Here is a 7,639-nt window from a genome sequence, read left to right as displayed (position 1 = left end):
AACTAAAAACTGCTATATATAGACATTCGAAAATAAACTGCCCTAACGGTCGAACATTATCCGAATGCCAAGTGTCCTGCCACGTACATCTTACATGCACATAACTGCTCCTTAGAACGGTTATCCGTCTTGCTCGAAGTCGAAGCTGATTTTGTGAAGTTTTTGTCAGAAATTGTGCTAAGTCTAGAACTCCTGTTACCTCGACTTCGACTCGATCATACATCAGTTCGAATCACCCAATGATTCGAAAGCCCTCTTTCTTATCCTAGCCTTGTACTTCGCAAATACTTCCTTGAACCTGGGAATTCCTTCTTAAAGACTCTCCTCTCTTTTCGATTCGAGCAGGTCCTGACCAGACTCTTGCTCTGTAATACGCTTCGAACCTCGAGACGACATCCAATGCATACTTAGAGCATATTTTAGCTCGTCGAAAATATGGGCTAACAGGTGGTAAAATAAAACTGAAATTTTTTTTAGTACTTAGTTGAAAAAAATAGATGTTAAGAATCTGAAAACAATCTATATTTTAAGTATGAAAAATTTAATTAAACTTTTTTTTATAACTAATTAGTTTTGTTAAGCAGTCAAATTAATGCTAATTAAGCTTTATGTCTAAAAGTGTTAAAGGTTTATTTGTATATGTACTCAATTAAGTCACTAATTCCTAATATTGGCAAATCAATTAATAATAGTTTTCACTCAAATTTATGATAATTGAAAATATATTAATTAAATATTATATTTTTCTTAAAATATATTTGTTTTGATTTTTTTCATGTATTAGAAATAACCATTACTAAAAAAAGAGATTTTTATGACACGTTATTTAACTCAATTATACAATAATTGTCATTGTAATAGATACGATGACATTTTAATAAATAGTAGACACATTTCAAATAAGGTTTTTGCAAAATTGACTTTGAAATATCTAAACAACGACAATTGCTATAAAAATCATTGTTGTTTTGAGCTTTCAAAGTCGTTTTTGCAAAAACCGTATTTAAGATGTAAGCAGTGTTCAAGACGATTTTGCTAAAATCGTGTTTGAAATTTCATGTTCAATATCCTTGTCAGCAAGCCAGGCCTTCACCTAAAAGAGAACAAAAAAAGAACTCATATTTCATCATGACTATGATAGAAAGAACTAATTGGGGAAAGTGAGATTATTGGTGTGTTATAAAATACAGATAGGGCTTCACATAATGTATTTTATCTGCAAGGTATACCATGAGCTTTTGTTCCACTGCCACCTTCAAAAATTCAAATACTATGACATGATATGAGTTGGATCTATGAGTCAATTATTAAAATAGAAGACATTTGAATTGCATTGGTTTTCAGCAATCCTTGATGCTAAAAAACACACCATTTGAAACCAAATATGAAAGGAACATGGCATAAACGAAGAGGAGGGGGGAGTTATATGAACAAATTTTGAAATTAACGATTGGTTTGGTTCAAGAAGCACGACTACTCCTTGAAGTTCAAGAAGCACACCCAAAAGGGGAAGCTGCTAAACTACATGGTGGTGAAGCAGAGGTACTTTGATATGGAGGTTTTTTCGGTGAACGATGACCACCCCTCACATGACATGGCGATCGGGCAGATGTTCGTGAAGGAGGTATACGAGGTTTTGAGGAAGAGTCCGCAGTGAGAGGAGATAGCGGTGTTGATTACTTACGACAAGCATGGTGGGTTTTATGATCATGTGGCGACGTCGGTGGAAGGGGTGCCTAACCCCGATAGGATCGTTGGGCCTCACCCTTATTACTTTCGGTTTGATAGGTTACGGGTGAGGGTGCCCATGTTTATTATCTTGCCTTGGATCGACAAGGGTACTGGTATGTGCTCTAAAGTTTTCAGCTTTTTCAGGTTGTGTTGGTTAACTGAGATTTGAGATGATTTGGATTTTGTTTGGTTTGATTTGTTTCTTTGAAAATTTAGAAGATTATTTCTAACACAAGTGTTTTCAAAAATAAAAAATAGAAATTGTTGATAGATGTTTTCCATTTTTTCTAATCTTAAATCAGTATTTTCCATTTTTCTATCTCATGTGCATGTGCTTTGTGTGAATGCAGACGGATGGGAAAATCGTTGGGTTTAATTAGATTGGAAAAAAGATGAGAACATGGCTGGGGAGTGGAACCACACCTCTGGTCAATGGAATGGAGACGCTAATGACAAAGGTAAACTAAATTTCTATATTAAACAGTCTTGTATTATTTCTTGCTCATGTTTACTTCTGGCTAAAATTGGTATTATGATATGTTTGGTTTTGGCTTAATGTTAATATCTATTTAGGTATTCAAACAAGAGAGGATTACAGATTCTATGCTATTTTAGCTGAATACCCTGAATTCAACAACAAGGATAAGATACTACTCTTCCAATTTTCTGTCAAGCATGAATAGAAGCTTGATTGCGGTGGTGGCTACATGAAGTTGCTCAATGGTGATGTTGATCAAAAGAAATTTGGAATGTAGCACAGGTGATCCACCAATAGATTTTGAATATTTTGAATATGCTTTGATATCATATTAGAATAGAGAAAGAAATAATTTATTTCTCTAATAATGTTTGAATGATACATCTACTGATTTATAGACAGAATTAGTCCCAAAGAGGAAACCAAATCTACTATAATCAGGAAAATTCGTGAAGCAATAAATAGCCTATTATCTATGGTCTGATTATAATCCATATTTTATTCAAATCTGATTCTGAATAGATTTATTACAAAATGAAATCAATGCATAAATTTGTAAATAATTGATACTCAATTAAGGATATACTTGCAACATATCCAAGCTGCAAATGAAAGAAGAGAGAACAAATCCAGAAATTCAGTTTTATCATTCTAGTTTCTTCACAGCTACATAATTGAACATTGTTGACTTTTCTAATGGTGTATTTATTATATGAATTATTATTAACATTAAAAAGTTGGTTTCGGGAGACCTTGCAATTTGTCAGAGGAAGCCATAGAAGTCCCCCAACAACACATTTTTACTAAATGATTCTCAACTAAAGGCTTTTAGTTTATTTACTCTTGATTTACAAAGAGCATATGCCTGTATTTTGTCCTGTTTTACCCTGTATCCTTGGCAACTGCATGGAAGTTCCAAATGAATGTTGGTTGTTGCACTAGCACTACACACCAACCAGATATATAGATTAATGCTTAGTACTTGTAACAACAATAGAAAATACTAGGTAGTTGCTATATTATTGGCACAATAAATTGACATGCATTTTGACTTTCATGAATGAGTGCATCATATCATTTTTATCTCATCAATAACTACCCTTGCATTTAGCTGAATTTAATTAAATTTCTTCCTCCGACTATGTAACTCTGAACTATTAAATTGCATTACTCATTTTATGAGCATGAATAGAGAAATAACAAATTAAATGATTTTTTTGTACCTATATTTAATTGTCTGGTATCTACTTGTATGTAGCACTAATTTACTAGATGACATGAATGATTTCACCACTTCCTTGCTACTTTAAGGGGACAAACCCTTTACTATGTTCTACCATCGCACTCACTGTCAAAAAGGTCACACTAAGGTGGTTCTCCTCCCTATCACAAAGTCTATCAACTACTGGTGCAAGTTGTTTTATGTTGTACTTCATTACCAGCAAAGAGTAGACAATATCTTCCTAAGTCAAGCAAAGGTGAGAAGAATTTTTGTAGTTACATATTAGATTAATTGTTGATGCTGTAGCCTGAAGATTGGGATGTAAGTTTTTTCTATTCACTAATCTTTTTTATCTATGGTATGCTATTGAAAGGTATGATCTCCATAATGAAATTGTGTTCTTGCAGGTTGAGAAGGCAACATTTGAAGAGGCTAAGAAGAAGAGGGAAGAGGAAGTAAATTTTTATCCTGAAAACGCATCTTTGAAAATGTATCTTTGGTGGCTCTAATTGGTCAATTTCAGAATCCAGCCTGAACCTTGCAGTGGAAACATGCCTGTTGCATTTACTGTCTCTCGATGTGTGATTTTTTTTCCCCTTTATTAATATAATTGAGTTGTGACTATAGGAGCTGAAACTATTCACCGAGCATGTCTTAGAGTGAGAATTCCCCATAATTGGTTAGAGTGACAAGTTCCATGGTCTACTGGTTTTTATTCTTTATCAAGTAACATACATAGTATCTTCAACATGTAATTATCTGCATACATTGTGGCACTAAAATTCATTTTATATTGTAAATTTGAAACCCAAGACATGTATAGACAGCTCAGCTGTAGTGATCAAATTTGAAAAGGAGCCCATAGTAGTAATCAAAGTTCTCTATTGATATTTGATGCTAGCCAACTAGCTCTTTCTAACCATTCTTATTCACCCCAATTTATATATGCATTATATAAAAAAATATATTATAATTTTTTAATCTTTCTTTATTATATTAAGTATCGTATTTTAATAAAATCAACTGCTTATGTTAACTATAATATTTCCACTTCCCAATTTTTTTATAATATTTCTAATGCAGTATTTTTTCCTATGATACGATTTCTTTTATAGAATCAATGATACCGTGACCAACATTAAAAAGTAAACTGGATTTCTTTCCGGAGTCACTATGATGTCCTTCAGGTATGGTAAAAAAATCCATGGTAGCAAGTGTTTAAGGACTCATTTGTTTGAGACTTTAAATAAATAAATTTAAAATATTTAAAAAAGAATTATTTTAAATTTGAGATATTTTGAGTTGATCTGTTTTAATTAAGTTAATAAAATTAATTTATTATTTTTAAAAAAAACTTTATATATGATAAATTTGTTAATTTATATAATAATTATATTAAAAATCACATAAAAAAATAATTTCTAACCTTTTGATATTGTAAAATCTTTTGCACTAACCTGATAGTATAACTAACATGTCAAGGTCATTATAAAAAAAAGGCACAAAAATACTTAAGTGCCTTGTTATTGTTAAAAAGGAATATAGATTCTGATGATCTACAATATAGGCAATTACATACTCTTAGGGACTAATGTTTCTTGCTTGTTTCTACAAGGTGGTATAGAGCTCCAAAACTATGTGGATCATTTTACTCTAAGGTATGACTTTTCCAGTTTTTTGCAGACATCGTAAAAGTGAGACAAAATATATGTATAAAGTCTTGACTTAACATACAATAATCAAACATTCAATCCTTTATCTCCTTTCCCATAATTTGTTAAACTGTTATTAATCTATTTAGTATTGATTGCAGTAGCATTATTTTTGTAAAAAAAAATTGTGATATGTTGATACCACAGTGTTTGATGATAAATTATTAACTCTGTGAATTTTATTGTGCTTGTTTGTCTCTGTCCCACTAGTTTTTTTTTTTTTTTTTGCACTATTATTCTTTAATTTTGTCGAGAATCAAAGTTATTGATAGTAACAATACAAGGTTTTATACATGCTATTTATTTTGAGTGGAAGCAAATAATTAGTCTATAGGATAGTTAAGATTGAATTCACTCATTAAGTGTTATAAATGTGGGGTTGTATTTCTTCTGGAGCATCAAGGGAAAATGTTGTAGTGTTGTGATAAATGTCTATTCATGTGTGTGTATTGGCTTCTACTAAAATTAGTTGATAGTTTCAAACTGAACTTTTTTATTTTATTTGGTTGCAAAGTGACACTTTAAAATGGTTCCGGTTTTCATATTCACTTTATGTAGGTCTAACTATTTTTCAAATCTTGATGCAATATACACCAGCAATTGATATATGGAGTATAGGTTGCATCTTTGTTGAAGTACTAACAGGAAAACCACTTTTTCATGGGAAAAATGTAGCTCATCAATTGGATCTGATGACAAATATGCTTGGAACTCCTTCACTGGATACTATATATCGGGTAAATATTTTCAACTGTTGAAGAACCATTTTTGTTGCATAGCTTAGTTCTGAGCCAAAAGTTACCAATACCAACTTGTGACCATATTTTGTGTTGGATGCAGGTGCGTAATGAGAAGACAAGGAGATACCTAACTAGCATGAGGAAAAAGCAGTCTGTGTCATTTGCTCAAAAATTTCCCAATGCAGACCCTTTAGCACTAAGGCTACTGGAAAAGTTGTTGGCTTTTGATCCAAAAAAATCGACCTATTGTGGAAGAGGTATGTTACATTATGCTTTATTGCTTATTTATGTGCATTGAAATGTATCGTAGTTGTATCCTTGACTAGTTCTTGAGCTTGTCTTGTGATGTACTGATTGTGAAATTTATAATGAAGCTATGAAGTCATACCAGAATATGGCCAAAATGTTGCTCTTGTTCTACATATACTTTCTGGTTATCTGTACAACATTTAGTGTCAGTGTGACAGCATATCAAGAGATAATAAAGTAATGAGATAATATTTGTTAAAAAAAATATTTGAACCGAAGACACATCACTTTCTTTGGGACACAACAAACTAATCTACTACCGTTTGCAATGGTTGATTTCAATTCCATGGTATTGTCATGGTTACTAACCAACCTAGGTGGTAATACTTGTGGCCTTTGGTCTATGCATCTTGGTTAATAAGCTTGGTAATCAATTTTTGTGGGTTCATTGAATTTATAGAAGTTTTTTAATACTTGAGTAATTAAATAACTTGAAATTGTATCAATTATTCTTGTTGAAGCACACTTCTTAAAATTTTAGTGGGTGAGCCCTGTAACATGGGAATTGTTGCATACATATAAGGAGCTTTGTGCATTAGTCACCATTTTTTTAATTATTGCATTTTAAGCCTACACCGGTCTTTGAAGCAGTTTAAAATTCTCATGCTTTTCATCAGCTGTTTAGAAAATAATCTAAATGATGAGTAAGATACATTGTTTGAAGTGTCTTACTAGCCTACAAAGAGAAAAAAAATAGTGAATTTTGTTTGCATGCAGTATTTTATTTCTTACCAAAGAAAAAAAAATACACACACACCCACCCACACACATAAAGGAAGATGTGTACATTAACACACTTCATCATCAGGTATCCAGTTGGAGAGATTTTATGAAGGGTGGAAAGAAGGTGAGATACTAAGCTTACGGATTTTCATATATTTAACTATTCCATTTGACATGTACCTTGGAACCAATGGTTATTATTTGCTTAAATAATATCCACCATTTTGTATATCTGCAGAATAAGAAAGGGGAAATTCGTCCACTGAAGCTTAAGACAGAAGATCCCTACTTAGTAAAGGCATGTAAAGCATATTATTCATAGTTTTATAAAAGTTATTTTATTATTTGGATGCTATAAAAGTTATTTCATATAGACTACATTTGTTGGATTTTTCGTATATGTATTGTTGGATGGTATGTTCTCTATTTTTGTTGGTTATGCTGCTTCCCTATGTAAAAGTTTATTTAAAGCATAATCTTGCATGTAACTGGATGGTATGACAAAAAATTTAAAAACATTAAAGAAAATTAAATAATCAATTCCAAGACGGTTCTTAGCTAAGAACCATCTTAGAATGTGACTCTTCTAAGACGGTTCTTATCAAAGAAACTGTCTTAGAACATGGCTTTTCTAAGACGGTTCTTAACTAAAAATCGTCTTAGAAGGGTCACATTCTTAGGCGATTTTTAGTTAGGAATGTTAAACAAGTGGCCTCAATAACTT

General features: G+C 31.9%; 2 long non-coding RNA genes across 2 annotated transcripts; both read left to right on the top strand.

Moving 5' to 3' along the window:
* Window positions 1–1,269: 1,269 nt before the first annotated feature.
* On the top strand, window positions 1,270–4,294 carry LOC114386434. Its single transcript, XR_003661086.1, has 3 exons — window positions 1,270–1,844; window positions 2,082–2,189; window positions 2,305–4,294. It is a non-coding gene; the product is annotated as an uncharacterized LOC114386434 (long non-coding RNA).
* Window positions 4,295–6,999: 2,705 nt separating this feature from the next.
* Window positions 7,000–7,201, top strand: LOC114388015. Its single transcript, XR_003661448.1, has 2 exons — window positions 7,000–7,039; window positions 7,154–7,201. It is a non-coding gene; the product is annotated as an uncharacterized LOC114388015 (long non-coding RNA).
* The last annotated feature ends 438 nt before the right edge of the window (window positions 7,202–7,639 follow it).

Source organism: Glycine soja, chromosome 15, assembly GCF_004193775.1.
Source record: "Glycine soja cultivar W05 chromosome 15, ASM419377v2, whole genome shotgun sequence".
Lineage (NCBI taxonomy): Eukaryota > Viridiplantae > Streptophyta > Magnoliopsida > Fabales > Fabaceae > Glycine > Glycine soja.
The sequence above is the reverse complement of the archived record's forward strand: the minus strand, read 5'-3'. Positions and strand labels throughout refer to the sequence as shown.